The 15407-nt window shown below is 34.2% G+C and overlaps 1 protein-coding gene across 2 annotated transcripts in view; it reads left to right on the top strand.

Moving 5' to 3' along the window:
* The window catches only part of LRBA (LPS responsive beige-like anchor protein), a 637829-nt gene that overhangs the window by 562734 nt on the left and 59688 nt on the right, over positions 1-15407 (top strand). The window lies entirely within an intron of this gene.

Raw genomic sequence — 15407 nt, 5'->3', positions numbered from 1 at the left:
GAGAGGGACAGGAGGTAGATCATAAAGGGCCTTCAATGGCATAAAAAATAATTTTAACTCCATTATAAGGCAATGGGGAACCAGTGAAGGTTTGTGGCATGACCACATGAATGTTTTAGAACTTGTCTGAAAGAAGATTGAAAGAACCAAAAAGTATCCATTGTATTTTTCTGACTAAGAGGTCATTGGCGATCTTGGATTAAGTCGCTTACAAGGTAGAGGATTGTGCTGTGAATGGGAGGTGATGAAGTAAACACAATGAATAGAGAAAATAATTTAAGGGTTAATTTTTTAAACAGCTTTAATGAGATATAGTTCACATGTGATATAATTCACCCATTTAAAGTATACAATATAATGGTTTTTAGTATATTCACAGAGTTATGTGAGCATCACCACAATCTACTTTAAGAGTATTTTTGTCCCCACAAAAATAAATCTTTGTACCCGTTAGCAGTTACTCTAAGGGAGATTTTTTTTTTTAATGGATAGATATTTGACCATGTTTCTGTGTTAATTGGAAAGATTCAAAAAGAGGAAAGCATGCCTGACATACAGGAGAGAAGGCACGTATGAGAAAGTTCAGTGAGAAAGTGGAAGGGAACAAAACCCAGAGCACAGATAGAGATAAGCACAGGACAGGAGGAAATGGTACTCCCCCATCTGAGACGGGAGAGTAGAAAGTTAGCATGGGGACTTATGTAAGTAGATGTGTATGAATGAGGTGGAAAGGCAGCATGATATCTTTATGAGGGTTTGTGCCAAGGATGAGATAATATTTATAGAAGTACCTAACAGAGTGATAGGTGCTGCTCAATAATTATTTCTTTTCTATGTTGTTTTCTTGTGCTTTCAACAGCAGGAGAGTAAGTATAGAAAAAAGTTATAGAGAAAAGGAATGTGTGTGTGTGTGTGTGTGTGTGTGTGTGTAAAGAGACACAGAGACAGACACAGGCGGGGTTTTGCCGTGGAAGTATAGTGAAATGTATGAAAAGGGATTGAGAGTGGAAGGGTGGCTGATGAAACTGTTAAAGGGATTTGTGGAAATGATGAAATGTGAATCTAAGCTGGATTGACTAGATAAGGAAGGTAGGAAGAGGCTGATAAACTGGGAGATCTCTCATTCATTATTCACTCATTTATTCAACAAATATTTGTTTTGTTCAAGGTGCTAAAAGTAGAAAAATGAACAAAACAGTCAAATTCTCTTCCCTCATGCAGCTCACATTCTAATGGGGCACACAGAAAACAAACAAAATATAAAGACTATAGTTTCAGTTATGATAAGTGCTATGAAGAAAATAAGGGTGGGTAAGGTGATACAGAATCACTTGGGGATAGGGCACTATTTTAGAGAAGATGGTCGTGGACTACCTCTCTGTTTTCATAAACACTTTCTTCAAAACTTTGGGATTGGAGTAAACCTATGCAAGGACACCCAGGGAGGCAGCTGCAACTGCTCTACTCATGGCCAAGCATGTTCCTGTAACCTCCAACCTGGTACAGCCTCCAAGTCAAATCCTGTTACTGGTGTAATGCCAATTGTAAAACTTTCACATCATCATCTACTGATTTACAGGCCACAGCCGTCTTTAAAATCTTGTTCCTCTAAGGTGCTTTAACATCACTAATATTAGTACATTTGTATATCCACTTGACTTATATTAAAGCAAATGTAGAATCACAATAATGGTACCAGGGTAGATTTGTGCCTTTCAATATCCAAAGCAGACTAGACTAATTTCTGTTCAGTAGCTATATTGTATTTTTACTTATTTCTATTCACTACTCTGGAACACTTCTGTGTTTGCACAGTCATACACAGAGGCCAGTTGTCTGCATACAGGTCATGTATTCACCTCCTATTTGGGAAAAGCTCTATTCCTCCTGAGAAAGTTTCTAGAGTGAATGGTTAATACATATGGCATAGTAAGTGATCATAAAAATAATCTCCCTATAAAAAGAGCACTAAACGATAGAAATAATAACCCTAAGAAGAGGAAGAGTAATCAGAGAAACAGCCTGCAGCACATTAAACTTTTATGTTGTTTTTAATTTTTAGAAAACAGCTGGGTTATCAATATATAACGATGTCTGCATTTACATATATCAGACACCAGAAAGAATTTTTGGGGGGCAAATATGCTAATCTTTTAAAAAATATCTTGTGACCCCCAACTTAAGGATAAATTTTTATCTTTAGCTGTTTACTCTTCTTTATTTCTCTCTTTGGTACTTTCTCTTTTTTTTCCCCCTAACTTTACCATTTTTTTTTAATCTATTTTCCCAGTATTATATATGTCCTTTTATAGACAAAGGACAAATAAATAAAAGTTAGTAATTTTCTAACTATTATTTCTGAATGAATTTGGTTTGACTCATTTACTTTTCTTCCTTAAAACACAATCTTATTAAGTTTTTTTTTTTTTTTTTTGGAGACAGTCTTCCTCTGTTGCCCAGGCCAGAGTGCAGTGGCATCATCATAGCTCCCTGCAACCTCAAACTCCTGGGTCAAGTGATCCTCCTGAGTAGCTGGGACTGCAGGCACCTGTCTAGTTTTTTTTCAATTTTTAGTAGAGACAGGGTCTCAGTGTTGCTCAGGCTGGTCTTGAACTCCTGACCTCAAGCAATCCTCCCACCTCAGCCTCCCAAAGTGCTGGGATTACAGGCATGAGCCACCACACCTGGCCTTATTAAGCCTTTCTAATACCATTTCAAAAAAACTAAAAACCAAGGAAAGAAGAAATTTCCAAAAGAGAGAAAAATTAGTGTATATGAATTCAGGGTCAGACATGAGTAAGAATAAATATTTTTACCAAGAAAAAGCCTCTTAAAATCTAAATTCACAAAATAAATACACAAGTTGAATATTTGTTTTACAAAATAATTTTCTTTTTTCTAGAAGATTTAACATATATACTTCCCTTAAATAATATATTTGGAATATAATTATATTTACAGGGATTGTTTCTAGAACAGTTCTACATCTTTTCATATCCAGAATTTGCCTATTAATTCTCATATAAATGGTATTTGTTATATCTAAAAGTTGAGAGCTCATTGTCTAGCCCTTACTATCTTAGTATGAAACAGTTTATTGATGGAGTTCAGTAAGTGAGAATTAAGTTTTAAAAATATGTATACACGTATGTGCACCTAAATATATAAATGTGTGTGTGTGTGACATTCACTGGATGCTGGAACACAAAGGAGGACTTGTCAACCCAGATTAAGGGAATATTAACTGCCTGAACATAATCCTTAAGAAATAAGGAGTTAAGTAGGTAAAACAAAAGAAATAGAAGGGACATTCAAAGCAGAGAGCATGGCATGTGGAAGGAGCATAGTAAGGCTCTATGACTGGAATAAACCATGTGGTGGGCAAAGTGAGCATAAGAAGTTGGTGATAAGTAGCAGTTAAGTTGATGATATCTCTAAAACATATTTGGAAACTATTTATATCTGTTCATCATTAGTCTAAGCCACCATCATTATCTTCACTCAGACTAACATTAGTAGACCTGGTCACCTGTTTCTATCCCTACCTACCTACAATCCACTCTCCACAGAGCTGCCAAAATGATATTTTAAAACTGTACATCAGATCATGTCACCCCTGTTAACTGAAGAAGTAACAAAGTTCACAATTTGGAAAGGAGAGCTTTATTTCTCATAAAGCATTGCAGCCTGTGGGTGGCCATTCCAACAGACTGGTAAGCTGAGCCCCTGGCCAGAAGCCAGGAACATGTGCTTTGAGGCAGGGGCAATGGGAACAGGAATTTATACTGTGCAGGATGGCCAAATATACATATTAACAAGCTATAGGAGGAGTCATGAATATTTATGAAAGGAGAAACATGCACCTGCACATTCAAGCTTTGTGCCCTTTTGTGGGGTCCGTGTTCAGAAAATGGCTGCACTCTGGTATCAGAAGGTGAAGCAGAGGACATGAAAACCCTCTGTGCATGTGCCATAGACTGGTTAGAACCACTCCATGGTTGGTGGTCTCTTATCAGGAAAAATGCTGGTCTGGATCACTAGATTGGTTTCTGTTTAGCTCTTAGGAAAAAAGTGTGATGGCTATTAACAAGGGAGGGGGTATAAGACGTGTCTGACCTCCCATCTCTTCATGGCTGGGAACTGTTTTAAGATTTCTGTGGGGTCCCCTTGGCCAAGAGGGGGTCTGTTCAATCATTGGGGGGGCTTAGGATTTTATTTTAGTTCACACTCTCTTGCTTAAACCTTCCTTTTTCACATTAAATATAGAGTAAAATCATGCTTGGCCTATCTGATCTGGCCCTCCGTACCTCGATGATGTCATGTCATGCTATTCTCTTCCTCATTCTTGTGTCCTGTCACACTGACCTTGTTTCTGTTCTTGATCATGGGAAGGTTGTCACTGACTTAGTACCTTTTTATGATAGCTGTTTTCTCTGACGGCTTTTCATATGCTGGCTTTTCATATGCTGGCTCCTTGACATTTATGAGAGAGGGCTTGCCTATATACATACACCCAGTCTAGTTATCTTTTTGTTACTGTCTTACTTCCTTTATGCTGCTATAACACAATATCACAGACTAGGTAATTTATAAATAATAGAGATTTATTTCTCACAGTTCCAGGGTCTGGAAGTCAAAGATCAAGGTTCCACAGCTTCAGTGTCTAAGAAGGGCCTGCTCTCCACTCCCATGATGGTGCTTTGTTGCCGCATCTTCTGGAGAGGACAGATGCTGGTGGCAGGTGGAAGGGAACAAAGGCCTAAGTTAGTTCTCTTCAGCCCTTTTATAGCTCACAACCATTCATGAGAGTAGAGCCCTTGTGACTTAATCACTTCCTGCCTCTTAATACCACCACAATTCGGATTAGATTTCAACACATGAATTTGGGGGACATTCAGACTATAAAAGTTACTAATTTTTAACTTAATTTAAAGCTAAAGAATGTGATATCTAAGATACAAATTCTTTAAAATCTATTGAGACTTGACTGACCTTGGGCAAAGTCACTTTTCATAAATGTTGCATGTATACTTGGAAAACAATGTGGGTTCTATAATTTTTGGATAGAGGCCATTTTGTAGTAGTAAAATAGTAAGAAGAAGTGAGGAAGTATAATTAGTGAATGTACATATTTTACTAATATTATTGTCCTGTTATGATATTTGACCTTAAAGAATTCCATACTGCTATTCTTTTTCAATTACTATGTTCTGTTTTTATATTTTTCCTACTTCTACTCTCAAGGTTCCAGTTCTCACTTCTGGTTACTGTGTTAGTATGCCTAGGCAGCACTCTTCCTGCTCTACAGTTTACTATGTCTTAGATGCAGTGGCCTAAGAAACCAAATATCGAGATTTGATAGAACTAAATTAAAGGTAAAGTAAAAGGGTTTTGAATACTTTTCCAGGTACAAAAACATAAATGACAGTAATCAAAACAGGATGTTCTAGCAAAGAGACTGAAGTTCAATGAAATAGAATAGGACTTCTAGAAATAGATGCATAATATATGGAAATATATGATAAAGGTGATATTTTAAATCACTGGGAAAAGGCTATCTTATTCAATTTGTGATATTAGGACAGATGGCTAATTATTTAAAATATAAGTTAACATAGATCCTTATTCACATTTTAAAGTAAAAGAAATCCCAAATGAATTACATGCATTTGTTTGGAATAAAGATTAAATAAATGTAAAAATTGAAACTACAGAACTTAGATGATAACATAGGTGGAGTAGTTTTATAATCTTGGAATGGGGAAGACCTTTGTAAGCCTAATATCAAAACTAAAAATTACTAAGGAAATTGATATATTTGACTAAATAAAAACAGAAGTTTCGGTACATCCAAAAAAACAACACATAACAAAATATAGGAACAGGTAATTCACAAAAGATGAAATATAAACCACATCTGAAAAGGAGTTCATCTTCAGTAATAAGGACATTCAATTTAAAGCACAATAGCATTTTTTGTCTGTTAGATTATCTAAGATTAAAAATAATAAAAATTCCTAATATTGGTGAGAGTATGAGAAAACAGACATTGTCATATATTTGTTGAGAATGAAAAAAGATTAAATCTCCAGAGCAATCTGTATCAATTTTTAAAATGTTCTTGCACTATTTACTTAGAACTGTAACTGAAAACAATAATGGATCAAGTGTGTGAAAAAAAAGTACAGTTATATAATTGTTCATAATAGTCAAAAAAAAAAAAAAAGGAGCAACGTAAATGCCCAACAATTGAGAAATGCTTAAATAAATATTGGCAAATCCATATGTGGAATACTGTACATCGTCAAAAATATTGCTATGTAGATATATATGTATTGCCACGGAAATATATTTTGCCATATTACGGAAAATAACAGATCATATCATATAACATATAAAATACAGCTACGTAAGGAAAAGTCTAGGATTATGGACCCCAAAATGTTTATGGTCATTATCTTTGGTTAATGAGATCATGGAATTTTTTCATTTGCCTCTTTCTGTAGTCTAAAATTTTTTCTCTTTAAAATTAGGGGGAAAAAGTGAACCACAACTCTTTTTCCTTTTTGAGGGGGGAAAAAGCCTTTCCTTGAAAATATGAGGAAGCAATGTATGTTAACATGAGGATATGTATACTGACTTTGTTTTTGGCTATTTGGAGGTCTTTTGTGATTATTTTCTGGTTTTTGGCCATGTTCTTTCTCTGTAATCAATGTTGCTAGGGTAGTGACTCTGTATAATGATATTCTTGTAACTTTGACAATGATGAGGGAATTTACAATTTAACTTTTTAAAAAAATTTGTTTTAGTGATAGGATCTCACTCTGTCACCCAGGCTAGAGTACAGTGGCCTGATTGTAGCTCACTATAACCTTGAATTCCTGGACTCAAGCAATCCTCCTGCCTCAGCCTCCCCAATTTCTTAATTTCTTAATATCTCACTCAAAAATCAGAACACCTCCAATCTCTTAAAATTTTTTTGTTTGTTATTTAACACTGAGCTATGGGGGTTTTTTCATACATTTTTAGCAATTTGAGGTTATTTCTTCATTTTTCCCATCATATTTGAGGGGGAATAGAAAGAATACTTCTCCTTTTAGGAAAAATGCTTAGATATCACTGTTAATTGTAGTTCTTATTATCATTATCTAAAAACAATAAGGCTGTTGGCCTAAGATTCATGAATTCTAGATCTCTGGGTTCATCACTTAGTTCTATGTGTATGTGTTTATATATAATTAAGTAGTTAACAAGCATTAAAAATGTATTTATCAAAGCAATACATGTTAACTCTAAAACATTTAAATAATCCAAAAGCATAAAGTAAAAGAATGGAAAGCCCTCATCCACAAATTTGGATTTTGTTAACTAATGTTAGAGTCACATGCTAACAAGCTATAACATTTCCTATTTGATGTGGTTTTATACATATATATATAATATATATAAAGACTGCTACAGAATTCATTGCTCTTTACTAATGTTTGAAATTCTGCCATTAGAGATAATTTGTTTTGTTACAAATCTTTTTTTTTTTTTTTTTAATAATCTTTTCCAATCATTCAGCTGTGAACAGAGTAGGATAATAAGCTTTGATAAAAGGGAAAGTACAAACACAGAAACACAACACAGAATCTGCAGTAGCCATAATATAGGAAGTGCCAGGGTGTATCCTGGGGTATGCCTGGAGGTTAGAAGAAGGAATGGAAGTTCAAAGGCTAAAAGATACACTGCAGGTAGATGTTGCTCTGGAGCAACTTTAATTTGAACAATATTGTCTATGCTTTTTCATCTTGCACTTTGCCGTAAGTACTCCCTATATTTCCTCTGAAAGTGTCATTTTCTCCTTTACTTTTTGTACTAATACAAAAAGTTATTTTATGTTTATGTGAGCTCAGAAATTAAAGTTTTTAATTTCCTTTTGAAAACAGAACTCAGTTCTATTTACATAGTTGGATAGGGAAAAAGGGAGAGAGAGCCATGATATCGCTCAATTTAAAGAATTACTATATACAGTTGGTCTCATAACATGAAAGTAAAACCTGAAAATTTTCCCTAAGTTGTGTTTAGTGTCTGTGGTTGGCTTTCCTTCCAAATTTATCCTTCCAAATGCTGTTTTAGCAATGCATAATCACTCTGAGAAGGTCTGTTTTCCAAAAGAAGCAGCAGCAGTGTTTAAGTTTACATGACCCCAGTTTCATGACAGCAGTAGCAAATCAGATATCTTATCCAAGGAAAAGCATTTTTGGCTTAGAATTCCATCACTCTCATGGTGGGAGTCAACAGCTCATTTTAGCTCCAACACTGCTGCAGAACATTGGCTGCAGTGAATCTTTCAGAGAGTATAAACACAATTAGTATTTATAGCACTGTTAACATTTGTTAAATAGTTTGGGGGAGTGGTCTGTAAGCCTGTTTTAAGCAGGTGGGGCAGGAATCTTTGTTGTGACTGAAGTGAGATTTAAGAGTAGGACAACATGATTACGGTGGTTGTAGCAATACAGTAAATTAGAAGTATTAAATACAATAAGTTAAGATTTCATGCAGCCACAATTCAAAGTGTTACAGAAATAATCCTGAAGCATCTCTGGCCATAGTGTGTTACACAGATGACATATTTGACACAGTGCAGGACAGGAACTGTACAATGAAAAGCCAAATAAACGGTAAGGATTAGTCAAGTTTTAATTGAAAACCTACATAAAAAATACCATAAAATTATGCCAGACTTGCTTTTACATCAAAACTATAATAATCAAAGTTTCCCTTATTCAATTAAATGAGCATCAAAGTTGTCAGTTAAGCTAATCCTTGTATTTTGCTTGTTATAATGCCTATTGTAGACTTATTAAATTAGGTGTAACTAAATTATAAATCCAAGGACATAAAGCAAAGTATTAATATTTTTATGATTTTTTTCTTGTATCAACTACCTAAGGAATCCTGAGCCATTCTATTATTCTGATGACTTCTGCCAATGAACCCCTGTTTCCTTCAGGTGCCATCTTCACTTTAAATTAGGCGAATGAAGCGTAGCCTCAAATCAAGTGACTGAATTTTATTCTCTAATTTTTAAACTAATTATAAGCTTCTAGAAAGGTTAAGATGAAGAAAGATTGCATAGTCTTGAAAAAATCTATACAAAATTACTTGAAAGTATGAAAAGATTTCTGAATGTTCAGAATAATAACTTTGAGTTATTTCTAACAAAGATGAGGGAGTTTACTTAGAATTTAGTCACTGCTTTTAGTTTTCGTTATTGGTGCAAATAAGCAACTGAACTTCTATTAGTATTTGGGAAACACTTAAGTACAAATTTTTAAAATGTTAAGTAAATTAGGCTATGTTATAACAGTACATGTGTCTTCTCTCTATCTCTGCTAGTACTGTGTTATTGGAGAGTGTGTGTGTATTGTCTTTCAGGCTGTAAATCCCTTAAAGTCAAGGAACATGTCATCTAATTCCTCACTGTATCTCATTTCAGTGTTCTTACACAGTGCATGTTCACAAATACCGTTGAGAAAATAGACTAGGTGGCTCTTACCAAATGAATGATTGATCGTATGACTGCCTCTTTTCATGACATAGTTTAAACATATTTGTCTGGTTTTGAGAAAAAATTTAACCTTCTGAATGCAAAAATTAACTCTCCTGGGTTTTTTTTCTTCAAGAATTTTTACTACATTTTCTCTTCATTTGCCTCTTAGCATTGGCTACCTCTTTGAAGACATTCCACTTATTTTTTTAGGCAGGCTGCTTTATCTACTCATTTCCAGTAGCCAGAGATGGAGGTGTTTTGAATGAGCACATCAATGTTCTAGACAGAGATACTGTTTGAAGTTATCCATGAACACAGTGCTGCTGAACATTATTGAGTGACGTTTGTTTCTGTTGGTTGTGTCTGCTCTGACTAGCTGGTTTCTTTCAGATTGGCAGCTGGGATTATGCTGTAGTAGATGGACAGCTACAAGCACCGGAGATTGTAGTGAGGCTGGGCTGGGCCTCAATTTAACGTGCCTGGAATGTATGGGCTCAGTCACAAGGCACTAATGGGAAAATCTGTGTGTTTTTTCACAAATTATAATTACTTCATGTCTTGCCTTAGTAACTTCAGTAATATTATTTGAGTAGATATGTCAATAACAGTTTTTTCCCTCCTTAATTTTCCTTCTCCCCTGATTTGTCACTGTATTCTTATTTTTATAATACATTTTCCTTTATTTAGCAAGCTGCTCTTTCTCTTTGTTCTTTATGTACTGCATACCATCATGACACATATATGCCTTCAGTTACCTGATGCATTGAGTGCTTTTTGGAGGAAAACATATTGTTTACTTAAAAAAATTATATGTAATACTAAATTATAGTAAATTATTGCTAAAACTAAGGGATCCTTGGAATCAGATAAAAATAAGTCAGGAAGTAAGCTTAATATAACAAAATTAATGGTAGCAGGGTCTGTTGATTTAATAGTTTTTGACCAATTTACCAACCAAAGTTGTTCTTGGATGGTTAAAAAATATTTCTGGCTATTGTATTAATAGATTAATTAAATTTCATAAAGTTACACCAATATTTATAGACCTATTTTACAAATTTTTATATTTTCTTAATTTTATATTTTTTTCCAAAATGGAAAGTTTTTGTTACTTTTATTTCAAAAGTAATGTTTTGGCCGGGCGCGGTGGCTCACGCCTGTAATCCTAGCACTCTGGGAGGCCAAGGCGGGTGGATCGCTCGAGGTCAGGAGTTCGAGACCAGTCTGAGCAAGAGTGAGACCCCGTCTCTACTAAAAATAGAAAGAAATTATATGGACAACTAAAATATATATATACAAAAAATTAGCCGGGCATGGTGGCACATGCCTGTAGTCCCAGCTAGTCAGGAGGCTGAGGCAGTAGGATTGCTTGAGCCCAGGAGTTTGAGGTTGCTGTGAGCTAGACTGACGCCACGGCACTCTAGCCCGGGCAACAGAGTGAGACTCTGTCTCAAAAAAAAAGTAATGTTTTGTGTAAGATGTCAAATGGCATAAAAGTAAGGAAAATATAAATTTTTATTCTGCCAATCTTTCCATCCTTCCTCCACCAGAGAAAACAGCTAATGACAATTTGATACATAACCCTCCAGATTTTACATGCAAGTGTGTATGTGTGTACTCACATAACACATGTAAGTATATGTGTCTTAAATGCATATATGTATATATTTTTACTTAAATGAGGTAATACTCTATTAAATTCAGTAATTTGAAATTTTTCTTTCATCAATATCTTTTGGACGAGTTTCCGTGTCAGGTACATTCAGTTCAACTCACTCATTTTAATGGCTGCATAGTATTTTGTTAGGATAGTTGAAGTAGTTTTTTCCTCCAAATTTATACTGATATAAAGAGTGCTGTAATAACTATCTTTGTACCTAAAACTTTTTGCATTCATCTGATTCTTTCCATGTGAAAGTTCATATAAGTGAAATCAGTGGCTCAGTATTTATTTGAAAACATAAATCTGACTTTAAATTCTTAGATATTTTTCTCTGTCTAATTTCTCAAAATTAAAAAAAGTGAAGTCTTTCCCAAATGTACATAGCATCACTTTTGTTCAATATCACTTATTTCTTTACCATATCCCTCTTCTTTGTGGATTGTTTTGTATAGTTTGCTGATTAAATATACTCTGGTCTATATTTGAACATTTATCTGATTGAGTTTTAAATATTCCATATTCTGGTATAGCCATTACATTTTTTCCTGAAAGACTATTTATCTTTTACATTTATGCTTTATAAAGTTTGAATTCTGTATTTTTTTATTTCTAGAGTACTTTAAATATTTACATTTCAATCTTAAAAGATTCCTTTTAAATAAGTTGAGTTAGGTTCATTATGCTATTTTTTTAATTTTGTGAATTTATTGCTCTGACAACTAAAAAATAACTTTGTATTTCTTTCCTAACGTTAAGAGGGAGTCTGGTTTCTAAATGTTTTACATGATGCTTTGCCTTTTCTTTTTTTTAAACAAGTTAGAAATGTTACCCAAACAAGACCATATATATTATGTAAATAATTTTCTCTTTTGGGATTTTCATCCCATTTTTATCAAGTACATTTACTTGCTGTGGATCCTCTTTTAGCCTTTGCAGTAATAATATCAGTATTTTTGTCTTTTAGGAATTAAATACAAACTTAAACATATAATGATTAAGTTGTCATTTAATTAGTATGCTTTTTTTAACTTGCTGATATCAAAGCTAAATTTGAACAGTGGCTCTAAAGGGCACTAAGGCTAGTCAACCAGACAGTAAGCTTTGAATGGAAACCTGTCAAATATCTAGCAAGTTAACTTCTTCAGTTTAAGTACAAATGTCTAAAGGGAAAGATGAAAACTGGCACAAGCAATGACATGACATGTAACACAATAGAAATCACTGGATTATCTTAATGTGATTTTTTTTTAAATATTGAAAAGACATCTGAACTATGAAATCTTGTTTGGATTCTTAAACATTTCTTGGTAAAGAGGTAGACTAGAATCTTAAGAGAGCTTTCTAGAACTTAATTTTGTAATGTCAGAAAATTTTAATATATTAATATTAATATATTAATAAATGATATTTTTTCTTAATAAATTATTTTGTTTCTATTTCCCTATCCCAATTTTATAGTGCTTTTAGCTGTAAATATGCAGGGAATAAAATGGAATTTCAGAGTTGTGTGTTTAAAATAAGCAGTGTACATATTAATTGCATCCATATGTTTAAGTTATTTCTCCCTAACCCCCATCTTAAATAAAATTTTACAACATTTATTGTTAGCTACTAAGTGCTGTACTGAGTTAACTTGTTTCGTCAGTTAGATTAAAAACCCTAGTACAGAGAGACTGAAATAGTCTTTAAGTTGAAGCCAAATACTATGTTGTCACTAAGCCAAGTCTACTTTCCTTTACTTTTATTTCTTTTCTTTATTTCTTTCTTCCTTTCATTCTATCTAGCATAAGGTAACTATATTCTCTCATATATATATTATCTCTTTTTCTATATATAGCTATAAAATAAGGCAAGTATGCAATAGTTGGCACAAAAAACAATAGAATACACAGCTTGTTGAAAAATGTCTTCATAATATTTCCATTTGAAAATCCATTAATAAATTCTCTAGGTAATATTTGAGATGCTGTTTATAAAATATAAATATGTGGTTTTACTGGAATGTCTTGAAGTATTTGCATAGTCTTTTTTATTACTATGTATTTTAACATCTGGAATGCTGCCTGCTGAATTCAGCTTTTATTATAGAAAGTAATAACAGGCTATTTACAGAAATAATTGGGAATTGATAAATAAGAATGTTAAATAATAAAGCAAGCTTTTTAGTAGAAATGTTTAATAGAATATCTGATTTGATACTAGGCTGCTCTGTAATAGTGGTTGTAGTGTATCTCTTAGTTGCATCTTTGCTGAATTATGTTGACTTGTATGGTCATTCATTCAGTAAACATTTATTGAGTACCTGCTGTGTGCCAAGCCCTAGAAACACAGAAACACTTGGCAGTCTCTGATCTTAAGGAGACTTATAGTACAATCAATGAGAAAATTAAACCAGTAATTAGAATATTAGATACATCGGTAATACATTGGTACTGGAGGTTTATGCACATTGCTCTGAGAGCAGTAAGGGAGGGACAGCAGCAATCTGGATAAAGTCAAGAAAGATATCCCAGACGCCAGAGATGCCTGAGCTAAGTCTTAAAGAATGAGAAGGAGAAAACCACACAGAGAAAGGGAATAGAACATATATACAAGGGCTTAAAGGCAATATGACAAGTTACATGTCATATTATAGAGTGTGAAATGGACCTTGGCAGGGGCTAGGTTACTAGTACTATTAATCTTAGTGATGAGTAGTGGGTAACATTTATTGAGTGGTTGCTTAACCTAGCCAGGCACTGTTCAGTTGTTAATACATATGCTGTAATAACATCACATACTTACTGACAACTTACTGTGTGCCAAGAACTGTGTGCCTTATATTATCTCATTTAATCCTCACCACATAAACCCAATAAAATACTGACAATTATTATCACAATTTTTAGATGATGAAATTAAGGCACCTAAGGTTAAATAACTTGCCTGGAATCATTCAGCTATTAATAATATGTGATAGTACTAAGATGTGAACTGAGGCTGTCGGATTCCAATGGCAGCATATTTAACCACATGCAGTGGTGCTACCTCATGATAAAAAATTTGGATGGAGAGATTTTGATTAGAGAAGCCACATAATCAAATTTGCAACTTGAGGATTGGACATCTCATTCCAAGTCTGGGTATGTTCCACCCCTCAGAAGAAATATGAAGGCCTCCAGCTAATGCTTGTATTTTTGGTCATTGTAAGAAATTTTCATCCTTAGTGTAATCTTGCATTAGAGGTTAAAAAGAACAGTTTAAAAGCAGAAACACTTTCTTATTTTTCAACGAACCTGTTTAGCCCATTGTCTAGACTGAGCTCCCTTTAAGATAACCTAAGGCCAAATGTGTTAGTAATTATTGAAGTTGGCTAATGGGTATGTGAGGATTCATTATCCTATTCCATAATAAAAATTTTACATAATAAATGAATTTTAAAAAGCGATCACCTGGGACCAAAATTCTCTAGGTGAAGGAAAATTTGTTAAAAATAGTTTAGGCATCTGGTAGAGTTCGTTAGGCTACTGTATTACCAACCCACTTTCCTGAACCTTATACAGATATAAGGATATCTGCATGTTTCCTGTGATTTCAAACCTCATTTATGCCTTTACATTTTCCATTGCTCTATACAGAGGGCTAAATAGAAAAGTGAAGACGATAGGGCAATAAACAGAATTACTTGAGGGGCTTTTTCAAATCACGCATAGTACCCCAGGATTTCCCACTTGACCTTAATTAAGAATGATGCTATATTGAGACACTGGAGTGTTGTCATATATCTCAAATATGTTGGGGCTGAAGAAATAAGATTTACTGCCTTCAGTAACATCTTTCAGAGCTGGCCTGGGAGACTAATTTGGTACCTTTGAAGAGCAGGTACTGGCCTTCACTTAACACTCCTCATCCTCCCCTGCAACCCTGTTTTGCCCTCATCAAGAACTGTGCTCATCTCTCAAGCTTGATTTTTGTCCCCAGCACAACCCTAGATGAGTCATAAAGGTTCTGGGCTAGCTTGCTGTATATTGCATGAATACTATGTGCAAGGTACTGTTCTACCTGCTGCACATCACTAAAATATGTGATATTCTGACCCTTATAGTCTAGCTGGAGAGACTAGTGATCTATTGAAAGGTAAATAACATTACAAGTGAATGCTGAATCGAGTGTATACTGTAATAAGCAGTATGAACAGGCAGTAAGATTTGGGAAATATTATATCAA

This window comes from Eulemur rufifrons, chromosome 18 (genome assembly GCF_041146395.1).
Source record: "Eulemur rufifrons isolate Redbay chromosome 18, OSU_ERuf_1, whole genome shotgun sequence".
NCBI lineage: Eukaryota > Metazoa > Chordata > Mammalia > Primates > Lemuridae > Eulemur > Eulemur rufifrons.
The sequence above is the reverse complement of the archived record's forward strand: the minus strand, read 5'-3'. Positions and strand labels throughout refer to the sequence as shown.